The sequence below is a fragment of the Chlorocebus sabaeus genome, chromosome 16, assembly GCF_047675955.1.
Source record: "Chlorocebus sabaeus isolate Y175 chromosome 16, mChlSab1.0.hap1, whole genome shotgun sequence".
Classification (NCBI taxonomy): domain Eukaryota; kingdom Metazoa; phylum Chordata; class Mammalia; order Primates; family Cercopithecidae; genus Chlorocebus; species Chlorocebus sabaeus.
In genome coordinates this window covers 23,998,704-24,017,890 of record NC_132919.1, presented here as the reverse complement: position 1 = coordinate 24,017,890, position 19,187 = coordinate 23,998,704, and the positions used below count along the sequence as shown (strand labels likewise).

At 39.4% G+C, this 19,187-nt stretch overlaps 1 pseudogene; it reads left to right on the top strand.

The window, feature by feature from the left end:
• Positions 1-352: 352 nt before the first annotated feature.
• The window catches only part of LOC103247542 (centromere protein I-like), a 30,554-nt pseudogene continuing 11,719 nt past the window's right edge, over positions 353-19,187 (top strand).

Sequence of the window (19,187 nt, the reverse complement as noted above, 5' to 3'; positions counted from 1 at the left end):
CCTTACTTTGTACAGTATTCGATATAGTAAAATTTTAGTATTATAAAACAATTTGGTTACTTCCTTGGAATTCGTTTTAGTGGTGTGCTTTGTCTGCATAGTCAGATGCGGGTATCTAGCAGTAATGACTTCTTTCATTGTCAAATTAGTGCTTTGTTAAGATTTGTTTTTGTTATGTCAAAGCTGCTTGATTACGGCATGCCGATTGTAATTTCCTAGATACTTTTCCATGAACTGTAGTAATCGGGTATTAGCTTCTCTTTTGGTCGTATCTCTTTGATGTGTAAATCAAGGATGAATAAATTTTGAGTCCTGAGTATGCTACCAGTGAGAATAAGCTATGCAATGCTAGTGAGTATGACTGTTAAGCCTAAGGTACAGGAAGAGAAGAGAGAAAATACGAGAAAGAAGTAAAGTCTGTATGGTGGTAAGAAAGAAGATGGCAGTTTGGAGAGGATTGTGTTGTGGTGGTTGACGTAAATGTCTGGTTACTCCTTCCTTGATTTTTGATAGCATCTTCCTATAGCTATATCTCATAGTGAAATTATGGTCTGAATATACTTTTTTTCTTCTTTTTGGTATTTGTTTCCTCAGTTTCTTAGTAGCCACAGAATTGAAAATGGAAAACTTATTTTATTTCAGGGAATGCAGCTTCATCTCCAGGCTTTGTCGTCGCTGTATAGGTTCTTTGCTTCTGCTCTGCTTTCCGTATCTTTGCCTGTTAGGAAAAAGGTAAGGGATTAAGGAGAGAGAAATCATATTGAGATTGAAATATGTTATTTTTGTTAAAGTTAACTTACAGATTTCAACTAAAATGCTTACAGCCTACTGTTTTACTATCTAGTATTGTGGTACTACTTTGGGAAAGTTTTTTTTAGGGGATTGGCACTTATGTTGATCCCTTTTGGTCATTTAATAGATTGCTGATCAGAAAAATAAATGCATATGTATGGGTGTAAAGGAATTCATAATATATTTTCAATTAATGAGCAGTTTTAGACTTTACATCGCTCCAATTTATAGGTACCTACTCTCTTGTACTTTATATCCAAATTTACAGATCTATTTTAAGAATTCAAAGAATCTATGGAAGATGGCTCTGCTTGCCATGAAGCGAAGAAACCAGGAACCTTTTCCAGAACCTCTGAAGTTGATATTGGGTCCAGCTTGTGTTCGTCCTCTAAAAATAGTAAGTATCTAAAGCCCAAACAAGTTGCATGGCTTTCTTTTGTTAAATCCAAATAATAACCATTCAGATCTTAGAGGAGATTATAGATATTTAAATATATGTCAGTTACCCAGGATTCTGTGTAAACCATATTCCCATTTAATTGAAACACATTAACAGCTGCTTTTATTTATGCTTTGTAGTCTGTTTTGTCCATTGATAGTTTTATTATCTTTCTTTAGAAATTGAATTCTTTCTCAGTTATGCCAGTGCTCAATTCCAGTAGCTACGCTAAAGAATATGGAAAAAAAGAGATGAGTCTTTCTGATTGAGTAGAAGTGGATCTTTTCCACTAGAACAGCTTCAAAGCTTTCCCCAACTTTTATAGAATATCCATTGCTTAGAGGTGTGTGACTGGACCATGTGCTTCTTTGCATTTTCTGTTTGAACTCTATGGCCTTTGTTTTTGTTTTTTTGAGACAGGGGCTTACTCTGTCACCCAGGCAGTAACACAGTCATGGTTCACTGCTGCCTTGAACTCCTGGGCTTATGTAATCCTTCCACCTCAGCCTTCCAAGTACCTGGGACTGGATGTGCATCACCATGCCTGGCTAATTTTTCAAAAACATTATATCAGGCCAGCCTCAGTGGCTTACGCTGGTAATCCCAAAACTTTGGGAAGCCAAGGCGGGCAGATCACTTGAGGTGTCAGGAGTTTGAGACCACCAGCCTAGCCAACATGGTGAAATCCTATCTCTACCATAAAATACAAAAATTAGCTGAGCATGGTGGTACACACCTGTACTTCCAGCTACTCAGGAGGCTGAGGCATGAGAATTGCTTGAACCTGGGAGGCAGAAGTTGGAGTGAGCCGAGATCTCGCCACTGTTCTCCAGCCTGGTTGACAGAGTGAGACTCTGTCTCAAAAAAAAAACACAAAAATTTTAAAAATATGTTGCCCAGGCTGGTCTCAAACTCCTGCACTCAAGTGATCCTCCTGCTTCAGCCTCCCACAGTGTTGCAATGATAGGCATGAGCCACCATGCCTAGCCTATTTTTGTTACATATTTTTTTTATTTTCAGATGTTGATCGGTGGTTCTGTTACTACAGCTACCTTCTCAGATGGGCTCAGTGCTAAACAACTCCCTGCTGCTTCAGTATATTGACTGTGTCATAGATGAGTCAGTCTTGCTGAGGTCTTACGGTTGAGTCAAACATTACAAGAAGGTAAGAATTGAGGGAGGATGGGACAAGATAGTTTACAAATGGATTTCTTTTATAAGGGTGTGCCAAATTCTAGACAAGAGGAGCCTTCGTAGGCTGTAATTATGTCTGTGGTAATCATATATTTAGAGCATGAATGTTTGTGTTGTAATTTTAAGGTAGTAAGAAGGGAGAGGGATTATATTAAGGAAACACTACTGGATGGCCACCAAAACTCACTTGGGTGACTCTACTTGGATGACTGTCACAATCCAAGGATTTTTCATCTTTGTATGTCCAGAAACTTGCTGTTAGGCCCCCAGAGTCATCCGGTCATCCCGTTAATGGTAATGAAACTCAGAGGAGACTAATGTATAAGCCACAATATCAGTTTATTATAAAATGAATTATTTCTGGTAAGCAAAATTCGCTCATATCTGCCAACTAGAATATCCCCCTGTTTGCTATCTGCATGTATGGGAACAAGGTTTGTCAGTAGGTTTCTTAATTATAGAATTAAAGGAAACGGCAGTGAGAAGTCTTTCATCCAGGCCATAGTAAAGCCTGGGCATTTCATTCCTCCAGTGGTGGGGGACGGTGGGAAGATAGCATTTCTTTTGACCAACTTGAGTGTTTCTTTATTGGATAAGCAACTCCTGATTCTTCTGGTGGTTAAAGTTGCTTTTGGTTGGTTCCAGGCCAATTCTTTTCCTTCTGCTCTGAATCTTTTAAATGGAATATGATACAGTTTATTAGATTTCCACTTATTGAATTTCAGTCTTTCTTACATTATACCCAGCCTACCCTAATTGAAGTCTAGAGTGTTCTAAAACTTTCAATTCAGATGTTTATTCTTGCTTGGATGACAATGTGATATAGTTTTATCTTACTCATTATATGTGAATTCTTTCCATTTATTTTTTAACTATAAGCTTTTCCGTATATTACCAAGTTGTCAAGGAACATCTCACTGTCACCTCTATCTGTCTGTTCTTGTCTATATTATGAGTTGGGATGTATGAGACTAATGGCTTTTTTACTTTTGTCACTTATTTGTCACTTTGGTGATAATTTTGTTTTGTGCACTTTTTTATTGTGGTACAGCTAGATGCTTATATTTACTGTTCCTGCTCTAGAATGTATTTGGTACAAGGTGAATAATTATGAACATGGAAAAGAATTTACCAACTTCCTGGATACTTCATGAGGGCAGAGTCCTTCTTAAAAGTAAGATTTCACTTGCTTTTTCCACACTCCACCACTCTTTACTAAAATTTATTTAGATATCCATTGACAGTCTTTTACTTGGCCGAGTGTGGTAACTCACACCTGTAATCTTCACAGTTTCAGTTTGGAGGCTGAGGCGGGTTAGGCAACATGGCAAAACCGTATGTCTACAAAGAATACAAAAATTTGCCAGGCATGGTGGCATACATCTGTTGTTCCAGCTGCTCAGGAGGATGAGGTAGGAGGATCACTGGAGCTCAGGACGTCGAGGGTGCAGTGACCTGTAGTTGTGCCACTGCACTGCAGCCAGCGTGACAGAGTGAGATCCTGTCTCAAAAACAACAACAACAAAAACATTTTTTAAGTACCTGACATCATTTATAAATAATTTGTTCAATTTGAAACTCATTATAAAGAGAGTTGAGTTGGACTTTTACCTTTACACTGTTGGATTTGAAGAAAGAATATGTTATATTATGCAAATAAAAGGGAAAAACCTGTAGTTTAGGAGAACAAACTGAAGATATAATTAAATGTATTCAGTTGATTAGTAATGTAAATTTCATAAAGTCACTACTTATATTCTTATAATCAACAAACTTTTTTTGAGCATCAAATAAATTCCAGCCAATGGACTCTTTGGTCTGGGTAACCCTGAGTTGTATTTTAAGCTGCAGCTTAGGTATCAGCACCATCAAGGAGCCATCAGTTACTGCCCAGTGTGGGTTAGCTCCTTGTTCTATGTGCTTCCATGGCTGCCTGTGTTACCTCTATCGTGACACTTTTAGCATCCATTTTTCCACTCGTTATGAGCTCCCAGCAGGCAGAAACCATGTCTAACTCTTCTTCATGTATAGATGTTTAGCTTAATTGATAAATGTGGGATAATTCTTTGGCTTTTTAAAAATGAGACAAGGTCTCACTCTTTTGCTCAGGCTGGAGTGCACAATCAGGGCTTACTACAGCCTTGATGTCATGGGCTCAATCAATCCTCCCCGCTCAGTCTAGTAGCTAGGACTACAGGTGTGCACCACCACTCCTGGCTAGTCTTTTCTGTTGTGTTGTTTTTTTGTGTGTGGGTTTTTGTGTGTGTGTGTGTATTTTTTTGTAAAAATGGGAGTTTAGGCCGGGCGCAGTGGCTCAAGCCTGTAATCCCAGCACTGTGGGAGGCTGAGACGGGTGGATCACGAGGTCAGGAGATCAAGACCATCCTGGCTAACCCGGTGAAACCCCGTCTCTACTAAAAAATACAAAAAAAACTAGCCGGCGAGGTGGTGGGCGCCTGTAGTCCCAGTTACTCGGGAGGCTGAGGCCAGGAGAATGGCGTAAACTCGGGAGGTGGAGCTTGCAGTGAGTGGAGATCCGGCCACTGCACTCCAGCCTGGGTGACAGAGCGAGACACCGTCTCAAAAAAAAAAAAAAAAAAAAAAAAAAGAGAAAAAAAAAAACGGGAGTTTGCCATTTTGCCCAGGCTGGTCTCGAACTCCTGGGCTTAAGCATTCCTTCTGCTTTGGTCTCCCAAAGTGCCGAGATTACAGGCGTGAGCCACAACACCCAGCCCAAGTTTTAGGGATTTCTTGTGAAACCATTTAATTGGAAGCTGGGTTCAGACGATGGTAGTGAGGATAGCAATTTAGGGTGACGTTTATGTTTCCTACTTGGGAAGATGGATGGCTTTCACTGAGAAAAGGAATATAAGAGGAACAGACTGGGAAGGAAAGATGTTTCACTTAAGAGATGCCAATGGCACATCAAAGCAGTCATATCCAGTACCCAGAAAAATAATGAGTCTAAAGCTCAGGAATGAGATTTGGGCTGGAGATACAGGTTTAGGACCCCTCATGTTAAAAGTGGTGGTTTTAGCTATGATATGGATGAGATTGTCCAGAGAATTCATGTCATGAAAGGAAGGTCTTAGAATAGAGTCCTGGTGCATGTCGCTATGTGAGGCTTAGGTGACAAAAGGAAAATGGGAAGTCCCAGATTCTCACTCTGGTGGAAATACAAGCAACCTAGACATTTGAGCCTCTAAAGAAGGAGCTGCTCAGAGTTGGGATTTGGTCTGTGGCCTCTAATGACATTCTAGCCCTATTACATAATATTGTATACATTTTACTGACCGTTCAAATTACTGCATGTACTGTATCCAAGGTAATAAATTTTAAAAAATGGATAACTTTTAACCTTTCCAATTGAGGAAGCTTTATGGTATTTGAGAGCTACCTTTCCAACTGATGAAGCTTCATGGTATTTGAGAGCTGTATTGATAAAAATGGTAATGCATGTAAATACTAATCATCTTACCTTTTTCTGAGGAAGTCTGGCATCTAACCTAAGGCTTTCATTATATTGATGACAAAAAAATTAGTCTAAGAGCAAAGCAACTATAGCCCAAAATAAACTCAGTATTTAGAGCATAATTTTGTGACTGAAGCTTTCCATATAAGGATTTACTATTTACTTGTGTTACAAGAGGGGTTTTATTGCTGTGAAGCATTCCTATAGAAGAGCCTTTCTCTCTGGGATGTCCTCTGTTATCAGTCACAGTTCCTTCCGCTTGTGAGCTGGATTATTTGTTGTAGCTTCTGTGGTATGCATCATGAAAATTTGGAGTCATTTAATTCAGTGTACTATAATTGAATGGATTTTGATAAATCTTTTTTTTTTAATTCCTGGAGGTGAAACCGCTTCTTTTTGACCATCTAGCACAGCTCTTTACATCAACCATTTATTTCCAGGTAACAAAAACTTGCCTTGCTTAGATTTAACAGGATGTGTTGTTCTATTGCTAGTGGTGCACAATTCCAAACTGACATTAGAGCAGTGGTTTTATAACAGGATTTTCTTGCACCTGGGCTTTGGGTCACTGTGTCACTCAACTCAAAGTTAATGCATAGAATGTTCCTTTTTTAAGGCTGTGTTGCATAGTTTTCCTGACCTGTTTCCGCTTGTAGCAAATGACATAGTGAATGAACAAGTGGCAAATGCATATTGATAGAAACAAACCGAGAAATAGTTTGATTGTTGTGGTTTATATTTTTGTAGATACATTTGTTCATTTCAGAAATATTTTTTGAGCACCTACCATATACCCTTTTTGACACTGGGAATACAGTAGTGACCAAAGCAAACAAAACTCCCCATGGCATTCATGTTCTATATTTATAATAATCGTCATTTTCTGCTAATAAAATTGTTCCAACCTTATATATGCTAGTATTTTGGGGTGGTCACCAAGAACATCAGTATGACTTCCAGAAGTTCTACTTGAATGAATTTGAGAGCCACTTTCTTACAGATTGGTTATTCCTATTCTAAAAGAGGACAAATAAGTACTTTTTTGGTAAGTTTTTTAAAATTATTTATTATTATTATTTTTTTACCTTTCATAGACTTCAGTTTGAATTTTTTTTGCAATTCTCTCTGTTTTCTAATTGGGTTATTTGTTTTTTCTCTTATTCTTCCATGCTAAAGAGCTGTTTAAACATTAGGCTGGACCATAGAAAATTGCCGTTTTTTGGTAGGTCAAAGATGGTTAATGATTGGCAATTTGAGGTTCAACCTAATATGCATATACACTTTCATACACGTGTGTATTTGAGAGTGAAAAGGATGGGGAGAGGAAGGAAAGAAGGAAAGGAGCAGACAGTAGGCTAAGTATAGAACTCAGGGAAATACACGGTATTTAATTCTCAGGCCAAGGAGGAGGACAATCGGAAGAAACCTTAAAAAGAAATTGCCAGGTGTATATAAAAAGAACCAGAATAATAGTTCCAAGGCAATAAATGGAATATAGGATATCAAAATTGAATGAAGGAATAATGTTGCCAAGAATCCCAGGAAGGTCCAGAAAGATAAGGACAAAAATTTTCTTTAAGAATTGGCAGTACAAAGGCTTTGGCTTCCTTTGTGAGTAGTTCCAGTGGAGTGTGGAGGGTAGAAGTCAGATTGTGTGGGTGGGGGAGTAAGTGAAAAGTCAAGTGAAGACAGTAAGTATAGAATATGTTTCAAAATGTTTGACTAAAAAAAGTGTAGAGAAAGAAATATAGGGGGACTGTGAACCAGGGGAAGTTGGTTTTTTGTTTTTTGCCTCTAAAATGAGAGAAATGTGATTGTGTTTATACATAGAGTCGCAGGAGCCAGTGGAGAAGAGGGAGAAGAGGGAGAAGTTGAAAATGGAGAAAAGATTGGGGATAAGTGATGGTACAGAGCTCCAGAAGAAATATGAAGGTATTGGGTTAAAACTAGGTAATGAGATTTACTTGAATGGGTGGTTAGGAATTCAGAGGCACCATTTGTCATCTATGACTGGGGAGAGGCTGCATGGATAGGTGGATATATATTTGGAAAGTTAGAAGAAAGGGTAAGACATTGAAGTACTTTGTGCCTAAGAATGTTAAATTACTCAAAATGAGAAGCATGTTTTACAGAATAGAATTAAGGAGGACACTCCAGGAGGGCATTAACTGCTTAGGGCAGCCAACGAGAACAAGCTGGTTAAAGACAAGTAAAAGGATTATTGAGCGTCATTAAGGGCCCGGTAGAAGTTGGCGATTATCAGTTTGGAATGGTGCAAATCTTTGCAGTTGTGTTTTTCTTCCACTTACATGTTGGAGAAGAGAAAGCAATTTATGAGACTGAATCAGTTTGGGTTTTGCTGGTTGAATGGAGTACAAGAGAGTTGTGATCAGCTGTGTGGTCTAGTCCAGACAGGAAAACAAGGCCAGGAGAAGGCTGGTAAACCTGAAAAAGGACGTTAAAAATTAAGGTATTGACTGGGTGTGGTGGCTCATGCCTGTAATCGCAGCACTTTGGGAGGCCGAGATGGGCAGATCACTTGAGGTCAGGAGTTTGAGACCAGCCTGGCCAACATAGTGAAACCTCATCTCCTAAAAATACAAAAACTAGCTGGACGTGGTGATGTATGCCTGTAATCCCAGCTTCTTAGGAGGCTGAGGGAGGAGAGTCACTTGAACCCGGGAGGTGGAGGTTGCAGTGACCCGAGATCACATCACTGCAAAAAAGGAATTACGAGATTGAGTATTTCTGACATTGAGAAACGAGTAACTGTAGTTGGAGTTGAGTCTGCGACAAAGCTGGAATAGGAAGTTACAACAACAAAATAATATATTTTGGTGTGGTTCAGTTCGGGTTATGACAGAATCTAGTGTGTATCTGTGGGACTGGATAACTAAGGTGGAGTGAAGGTGAAGATTATTTGATTCTAAGTCAAGAAACTGTGAAACTGAAATGTTGGGATCATTTGCTTAGACACTGGTGTAACTGAGATGTTGATGGCAGGACGTGACACAGAGTTCTAAGCTCCCCAGTGAATCTGGATGAGCTTCCAAGTGATAGCAGAGATATGAGAAGATAAAAAAAAAACAGAGGGTAGGGTAGCTGGATAGTATGTTCCTATGCTGTATTTTGGTTGTATGCATTAATGTATCTTAACTTTGGAGTTTAAAATAAGAACCCTAAATTTTTGTTAAATGTGTGCTTTACCTTCAAAGTAAAAGACTAAATTTCAAGAAACTGCATAATCAGATTGTTTTGACTCTTTTTACCTAAAATTTTTTGCTTTCTCTTACACTTTTTTTTTTTTTTTGGTAAGACTGACTCTCGCTGTGTTGCCCAGGCTGGAGTGCAGTGGTGCAATGTTGGCTCACCACAGCCTTCACCTCCCAGCTTCAAATGATTCTCGTGCCTCAGCCTCCCAAGTAGCTGGGATTACAGGCATGTGCCACCACATCCAGCTACGTTTTTTTTGTTTTTGTTTTTTGTATTTTTACAAAAAGATGGAGCCTTGCCATTTTTTCCAGGCTGGTCTCAAGCCCCTGACCTCAGATGATCTGCTCACCTCAGCCTCCCAAAGTGCTGGAATTACCAGTGTGAGCCACTGTGCCTGGCTGCTTCTCCTAAATTCTATTATCAGTCACATAATTTTTTGGCATTTGAAAAACTGTATCATAGAAAATTGCGAATACAATCAAAAGTAGAGAAAATACTGCAGTGTTCCCCTTCTGTGCCCATTACCCATCTTCAGCGGTTAGCAACTCTTGGTTAACCTTTTTTCATCTGTAATACCTTTCATCTTTCATTTCCATTATTTTAAAGCTAAACTCAGCTCCCATTTCAACTGTAAAAAAATGGTACCATTATGACACCTAAAAAATTAGTAGTTTTTCTTATTTTAAGACAGTCTCACCCTTGCCCAGGCTGGAGTGCAGTGGGTTGATGAAAGTTCACTGCAACTTCCATCTCCTGGGTTCACATAATTCTCCTATCTCAGCCTTCGAGCAGCTGGGACTACAGGCATGTGCCACCACACCCAGCCAATTTTTGTGTTCTTAGTAGAGACAGGGTTTCACAATGTTGGCCAGGGCTAGTCTTGAACTCGTGACCTCAAATTATCCACCTGCCTTGGCCTCCCAAAGTGTTGGGATTACAGGCATGAGCCACCGTGCCCAGCCAATAGTTCTTAGTATCTTTAAATATCTAAACAATGTTCAAATTCCCCTTAGCTTCAGTTGTAAACAGCTGGTGGTTAACTTGGTTAACAGATGAGCCCAGACTCATTTTTCTGTATGTTCTTATCCCTGTAGTGGTTTCCTACTTCAGTAGAACAGAGAATAGAAGCTACTTAGGCCTGGAAAATTGTTTTTAATTCTTCATATTTATTATTAAGTTGTTTCCATATACACCTGATCACTTTTAGAAGGAAATGGAGCATTAGTAAGTAGTAAACATCTTGTAAAGCTATGCTTCTCGAAGTACAGTCCTTGGATCATCAGCATAACCTGAAAACTTGTTAGAGATGCAGATCTCAGGTCTTGGCCTAGACCTACTGAATTAAACTCTGGAGTTGGGGCTCTATAATTAAACACTACCATAATTCTGGTGCATGCTGAAGTTTGAGAACCACTCACTTAAATGCTCAATCTCTTCTATCTAAATTACATGAAGAGTTGCACCTTTGAAATTACCTCTCCCTGCTTTTGTGTGAGACAGGGTCTTTCTCTGTCTCCCAGTAGTGTAGTGATGCAGTCTTAGCTCCCTGCAGCCTCGACCACCCAGGCTTAAGCGATCCACCTCAGCCCCAGAGTAGCTGTGACCAAAAACGTGCACCAACACGCCAGGCTAATTTTTATTTGTTGTAGAAACAAGATCTCACTGTGTTGTCTGGGTTGGTCTTGAACTCCTAGGCTCAAACTATCCTCCTGCATTGGCCTCCCAAAGTATTGGGATCACAGGAATGAGCCACCATATCCAGCCTGAAAGTCTTCTCCTTTTACTTGTGGTTCTCCCTAACCTACATTCCCCTCTCTGAGCTGCTGTGCCCGGACCCATGTTTATTCATTCTCTATTCCCCAGATGAGCAAAAGATTGAACAAAACAGTATGTTTGCATCTACAATATTTGGCCAACTTGTAAGTCTCCAGTACCCTTGAAATAGCTGCCTTACAGTTTCTGTATTATCTTTCCTCTTTTATTAGTGTCATAAGGGAGACCATTTAAAAAGGAATTCTGCTTTCTAAAAATCTTAAATAAATGGATATACATGTGGATAATTTTGCTTGTCATAACAATATTTGGCTTTATATAGTATAGCTCAAGTTTTCAATAATTAGTAAATATAGGTGTAATGCCATATTTCTATCATGTGACCATATGCCGTATCACTGTCAAAAAGGGAGTAAATTGTAGTTACATATCATAAGAAGAGTAGAAAACTTCTCAGCAGTGGTTCTTGAAGGGAGGGGGCATTTCTGGTGTCATGGTGACCGGAAAGAGGTTGCGACTGTCATTTAGTATGTGGGAGGTGGGGATGCTCAGTGTGCTTCAGTGGCTACATGGGTAGTAAGAGCCAGTCCCAAACAGTGAATTGTTTGCTCCAAAATGCCAGTAGTGTCACGTGGAAAAACACTTCAAAAGAGGCTGTTTGGAGCAATCGTCATTGTTTCAAATTGTTTGACATAGTTGCCAAGTGCTACCGAAAACCACAGTTAAGATACAGTTACGCCTGTAATTCCAGCATATTGGGAGACTGAGACCAGCAGATCACTTGAGGTCTGGAGTTTCATATGAGCCTGGCCAACATGATGAAATCTTGTCTCTAATAAAAATATAACAATTGGATGTGGTGGCACATGCCTGTAATCCCAGCTACTCAGGAACCTGAGGCACGAAAATTGGTTGACCCCGGAGGAGGAGGTTGCAGTGATTCGAGATTGCACCTGTGTACTCCAGCCTGGGCAACAGAGCAAGACTCCATCTTGGGGGGGGGGGGGGGGGAACAACTTACAGTTTTGCAAATGGCCAACTGGCTATGTGTAGATGCTTGCATATTTGACTGGTCTCCTGATTCATCCTTGATTGTCCTGACACAACTTTCATGGTGGTGGGCAGTAGTAGAGTCGTCATCATCTCTGAAATTCTAAGATTATACAAGTTCTTTTCCTTTTGCATAACCATTGTTGACTGCCTAGATAGGAGGGTAAAGCTGTGAATTCACATTTGTAAGTCTTTTCCTAATCCATTTAACATTGGATTGAAGGACGGGGTGAGTAAATGGATGGACTGAACTAATACCCACATGTGCTGTAAGAGACTCCATCCATTGATCTGGGGAGAATATCAAATGGCCAGATAGCCATATGTTTTAGTAGAAGAATGAAAGAAGCCAAAAATTTTGCTAATTCCGTCTTAGGGTTGAATTGAATTCAAGTGAAATATATATATTTTTCCCTGTATATGTATTTTTCTATATATATATATTTTATTCCTGTATGTATATATTTTCCTTTATATATATTTATGTATGTATATTTTTCTTTATATATGTATTTTTCCTTTATTTTTTCCTTTATGTGTATATGTATTTTTTTATTTATTTCTTTTTTTTTTTTTTTTTGGAGACGGAGTCTCATTTCATCACCCAGGCCAGGATGGAGTGCAATGGCATGATCTTGGGTCACTGCAAACTCCGCCTCCTGGGTTCAAGGGATTCTTCTGCCTCAGCCTCCCTAGTAGCTGGGATTACAGGCTTACACCACCATACCTGGCTAATTTTTGTATTTTTAGTAGAAGTGGGGTTTCACCATGTTGGCCAGGCTGGTCTTAAACTCCCAACCTCAGGTGATCCGCCTGCCTTAGCGTCCCAAAGTGCTGGGATTACAGGCATGAGCCACTGTGCCCCGCCAAATTCAAGTGAAAATACGTTTAACAGCATTTTATAAAGCTCAGGAATTCGGGCGAAACTGAGTTTTGATCTGTGTAGTGTAGGCTTCCATGCGTCTGTGTTGCAATGTTACTGACAGTATGGGAAACGATTCCTAAAGTCATTTGAATGTTTATTCCTTTAAACCACTTTTGTCTATTTTCACATTTCATCCTGATTTTTTTTTTTTTTTTTTTTTTTTTTGAAACAGGGTCTTGTTATATTGCCCAGGCTGGAGTGCAGTGTCATGATCTTGGCTCACTGCAAACTCCACCTCCTGGGTTCAAGGTATTCTCCTGCCTCAGCCTCCCAAGTAGCTGGGATTACAGGGACCCACCATCATGCCTGGCTAATTTTTTTATTTTTACTAGAGACGGGGTTTCACCATGTTGGCTAAGGTGGTCTCAAACTCGACCTCAAGTGATCTGCCCTCCTCAGCCTCCCAGAGTGCTGGGATTACAGGCATAAGCCACTGCACATGGCCTGATTTTTTTTTTTTTTTTTTGAACAGTCTTGCTCTGTCACTTAGGCTAGAGTGCGGTGGTGGAGTCTCACTCACTGCAACTTTTGCCTCTGAGCCTCAAGCAATCCTCCCACCTCAGCCTCTTGAGTAGCTGGAACTAGAAGCATGTGCCACCACCCCAGCTAATTTTTGTATTTTTTGTAAAGAGCTTTTGCCCTGTTGCCCAGGCTGGTCTCAAATTCCTGGATTCAAGAGCTCTGCCTACCTTGGCCTCCTTAAGTGCTAGAATTACAGATGTGAGCCACTGTGCTTGGCCATGAATTTTTCACGTCACTTTTATGTGAACCTTTTTCTCCCCTTAACTGTTAATGAAATACCTATATTTCTAGTGGTTTTTATATCTCTCACTTGAGAATTTTCATAACTGCTTGGAGCTTAATACTTTATCTGTTATTTACTAGTAGAGTCTGGTTGGTTAGAATGTTCTATGAATTCGTCTTAATGATTCCCTGGAAGGCTGAGTGTAGTTTTATGATTAATCACTGATTTTTTAAAAAGTAAATTATACATTGGAGCACTGATAGTTTTAAAACCTTCACCACCTTTTTCCTTTATATTATTCACCTTTAGCTTGGAAATTGTGAACACTTTTGCTACTCTGTATCTGAATGTTACGGTTTCTTATTGCAGAGAGAGAACTGGGCGGATCCATGAACTCTGTGTCTAAACTGCTCCACTATGTTGGGTGGCTATCCACTACTGCAGTGCACGTGGAGAGCAACAGAACTTTCTTGCTGCACTTTATTTTGGATTTCTATGAGAAGGTAAAACATGTTACAGTTTCCCCATTGGGATTTTTGTGAAGGCTATTCACTTTATTGGCATATTATTTAAATTTTATGCACAGATATTAAGGTAGGCTGTGATCTCATTAGCATCATTAAAGTAACCTTACATTTTGAAGTTCTTGATTATTTTTTCTCCAGAACAATTGACTTTCATAAACCACGTGGAAAAGCAAATGCTTTTTTTTTTTCCTCTAAGGTCCAGGCACCACAGCATTACCCTGTGTTAACACTGGTCCTAGACAGAAGTCTGTTGTTAGCATTATTTTTTGTTCCTTCCATTCCTAACTCCTGGCGGAAACCAAAAATTTCTTGTTGTTTCTTGGGATCTCCATGTCTACCTTTCAACTGCCTGCCTTCCCTCGGTACCTAGTACCCTTTTATTATGTTACAGTGTATAACCTGGACAGAACTATAGGGTGATGCAAAAGTAATTGTGGTTTTTGTTATTGTTTTCAATGGCAAAAACTGCAATTACTTTTGCAGCAACTTAATATCCATGGAGTATCCATGATAGTCTCAATTTTCCCAGCTTCCTCTACTAATACCTAGTTGTCTTGTGTTACGCATTTGCTTAGAAACATGCTCCTTTGCTTTCTAGGTTGACAGCTAACTCATATGATAAATAAGTATTATGGGACTTAAGGAGAAAGAAATCCTTCCTTCCTTTACCCTGTCCCCCTAACTGTAAGACCTTTCCCTAGAAGAAATGAAAGATTTAAGTAATGCTCTTTTAGAAATTACCCTCTGTAGTATGACTGATACTTGGTGAAGTCTGTGTTAAGCAAGCTTATAGTTATCTGTTTAGGAGTCAGGCATGTCCAAAGCTAATGTTACATTATCATCTTATACTGATGATTCTTTGGGTGAAATTGGTTGAGAAGTTCTGGGGAATGGTCTATATACTGATGTTATCTTTCGTTTTCAAAGGTGTGTGACATATATATACATTATAACCTTCCATTAGTGGTGGTGTCTTTTCCTGGGATCTTATATTCTGCACTCTTCAGCCTGGATGCCAACATCCTGAACCAGAAGTGTTTTATTAGGAGCAGGTACAAAGCCTTTTTACTATTTTATGCAATGGTATATTATAATTTTCTCTTCATCTTTCAGCTGTAATACAAAAAATATTCCTACTTGTCTTTGGCCAGGGCCTCTGGAAATCGGGATTGCTATTGGACATGAGATTCCAATATGGGGCCATGACAGCTGTGTTTTTAAATCCTCCACTGGTGTGGCTACGGAATTAAAAAAAAATCAGTTAAGGACCTGTTGTGCAGTGGTACTATTGCACTCAGCATTGTTCATTCTAATTGCTGTGTCTTCAGGAAAAATTAGTCATTTGCTGACAATTGCTTTAAGTATTTGTACCTTCTCTGATAAAAATATTTTGTGGGAGATAAGGGGAGCTGTTGCCAATTATGTGGAACTGTAAGTATTATTTTTGGTCTCCTCTAATTCTGTAACTTGTGGACTGAAATTACTTTTCTCAGTCCATAAATGTAAACTTTTTTTTTTTTTGGAGACAAGAGTTTTGCTCTTGTCAACCTGGAGTGCAACAGCACCTTCTCGGCTCACTGCACCTTCTGCCTCCCAGGTTAAAGTGATTCTCCTGCTTCAGTCTCCGGAGTAACTGGGATTAAAGGTGCCTGCCACCACGCCCGGCTAATTTTTTTTTTTTTCATAGAGACGGGGTTTCATCATTTTGGCCAGGCTGGTCTCGTACTCCTGACCTCAGGTGATCCGCCCACCTCGGCCTCCCAAATTGCTGGGATTACAGGCTTGAGTCACCATGCCTGGCTAAGTGCAGACCTTGTTGGCATAACTTGGAGGACTATGTCAAGTTTAAAATGCTTAAAAACTAATTAGTTGTTAATAGTTCTCAGACAAGAGAAACATATTTGTAGGTTTCCCTTTTGTGCTTTCTGCTGCATCATTTTCTTTCCATTAAGAAAGTACGTTTTATATCAGTGACTGACTGTTTTTGAGCCTCTATTAATTTTTTTTCATTTTACTCTTAAGTTTTGGGATAAATACGCAGAAGGTGCACGTTTGTTACATGGTTATGCATGTGGCATGGGGTGGTTTGCTGCACCTATCAACCTGTCATCTAGGTTTTAAGCCCCATATGCATTAGGTATTTGTCCTAATGCCCTCCCTCCCCTTTCCCCTCACCCCCGACAGGCCCCAGTGTGTGATGTTCTCCTCTCTGTGTCCATGTGTTCTCATCATTCAACCCCTACTTATGAGTGAGAACTCTATTAATTTTTATTTTTTTGAGATGGAATCTAGGTCTTGTTGCCCAGGCTAGAGTGCAGTGTTGCGATCTTGGCTCACTGCAACCTCTGCCTCCCAGGTTCAAGCGATTCTCCTTCCTCAGCCTCTCGAGTATCTGGGATTACAGGCACCCGCGCCACCACATCCAGCTAATTTTTATATTTTTAGTAGAGACGGGATTTCACCATGTTTCTCAGGCTGGTCTCAAACTCCTGACCTGGTGATTCACCCAGCTTGGCCTCCCAAAGTGGTGGGATTACAAGCGTGAGCCATGGCACCCAGCCAGAACTTTATTAATTTTTTAATAGTGAAACATCGAAAGCATTTTTTATTGTTTATTTTTTATTTAGTGAAGTAAGCATCTTAAGTGTACAACTTACTGAGCCTCTATTTATTTTCACTTGAGAATGTACCAGAAAAGGATAAAATCCTTAACTAGACACCTGGATATTTGTGTATGTGCATATTTGCATATATTTACATTTATAGTGTACTTTTGTATTTTACTATGTCAAAGGCATTTTATTCAAAGGTATGTTAAATGTTTCATTCTGTTTGTTTTTTTGTGTTAGGTATCGTAAAAATCTGACTGCTGCAGAGAAAAATGTTTGGTACAAAAGGTATGAATGAGAAAGCTCTGTGTTAAATCACTGTTACTCAAAAATTAAGTCTAGATATACGTGACCTGATGGGAAGGAGGAGGAAAGGGAAAAGAGGTGATAGTGACAATTTTTTTATTTCTTTCCCATTAGACAAAATCAGGTTTTGATTTCAACAGCAAGACTTACCAAGAATTTAATCACTATTTGACATCCATGGTTGGTTGTCTGTGGATATCCAAACCCTTTGGGAAAGATACATGTTGACCCTAAAATCCTAGAAAAAAACTGGAGTGGCTGAATATAAAAAGTTGAAATGTAGTCATTCATCCTTCCTTCTTGAGTTATGCTGTTTCCGTTTTGCTACAGATAAGGGTATTTTAAAGAATGTTTAGGTTTTGTATAGTAATACTGTGATGGCAGAAATAGGAACTGCCATACATTTAATGTGTCTGAACTGTAAGACATGTGTTTAGTAGTAGTTTTTTTTTTAAGTAACAACTAAATTTTGGGCATTTTGCTAGGTTCTGGGATTCCAGTTAATTTAAGTAAGTTTCCTCTGAGAGAGCTTGGGCTTGTAGCAGAGACAGACTTGTAAACAAATCACTATAATACAATGTGGCAAAATGCGAAAAGCTTCAGTTGGGAGAAAGATGGAGGAGTGATCAGTTCAGTCCTACCTGGGTAGAGGTAGTGCCGTGTAAGGAAAAACTTCACAGATGTGGAAGCTCTCAGAAAATCCTTCTAGAAAAGATATAAAATTTAGGTTAGATAATAGTACAATTAGAGTTACAACCTTAGTCAAAGACTGATTTAATGGAATGATGCCAATATGCAGGCAGGTGGAGGAGGGTGTGTGTTTTGTGTGTGTATCCTTTCAGGACTTCACTCTCAGCCCTCTTTTTCTTTTCTTTTTTATTGTTTTTTAAATTTTTGTGTATGTATTTATTTTGAGAGGGAATCTCTCTCTGTCGCCTGGGCTGGAGTACAGTGGTGCAATCTCAGCTCACTGCAACCTCCGCCTCCTGGGTTCAGGTGATTCTCTTGCCTCAGCCTCCTGACTAGCTGGGATTACAGGCACCTGCCACTACACCCAGCTAGTTTTTGCATTTTTAATAGAGAGAGGTTTTAACCATGTTGGCCAGGCTGGTCTCAAACTCCTGACATTAAGTGATCCACCTGCCTTGGCCTCCCAAAGTGTTGGGATTACAGGCATGAGCTACTGTGTCTGTCTGGGCTAATTTTTTGCTTTTTAGTAGAGAGAGGATTTCACCATGTTGGCCAGGCTGATCTGTAACTCCTGACCTCAGATAATCCACCCACCTTGGCCTCCCATACTGCTGGGATTACAGGCATGAGCCACAGTGCCCAGCCTGGCTTCTTTGACTTACCATGTTTTCAGTGTTCAGGTGTCTTATAGCATGTATCAGTACTTTTACTCCTAAATACTATTCCTTTGTATAGGTACGACGTTTTATTCATTTATCAGTTGATAGAAATTTTGGTTATTTTCACTTTCTGGTGATTATGAGCAAGTATTCTTGTAAAAGGTTTTGTGTGGACATATGTTTTCATTTCTCTTGGGTGTATGTACTTAAGAGTGGGAATGCTAGATCATATGGTAACTCTGTTTAGCCACTGGAAGAACTTTCAGACTTTTCCAGAGTAACAGCACCATTTCACATTCCCATCAGTAGGATGTGATGGTTCCATTCTCTCCACCTCTTTCCTAACACTTGTTACCTGATCTTTTTTTTTTTTTTTTTTTGGTCCTGGCCATCCTGGAGATGTGAAGTGGTATTTCATTGTGGTATTGATTTGCATTTCCATGGTAGCTGTTGATTTTTAGCATCTTTTCATGTACTTATTGATCATTTATATATGAGAAATGCCTATTCAGACTCTCTGCTCATTTTTAAGTTTTTATAAATTTCTTTAGTGTGTATCTACACTAAATACACTATATGTATGTCGATATATATATGTCTATATATATATATTTTTTTGAGATGATTGTTCTGTAGCTCAGGCTGGAGGGCAGTAGCGCAATCACAGCTTACTGCAGCCACGAACTCCAGAGCTCAATTGATTCTCCCACCTAAGCCTCCTGAATAGCTGGGACTAAAAGCACACGCCACCACTCCTGGCTCATTTTTTTATAGAAAGGGTTTCGCCATGTTG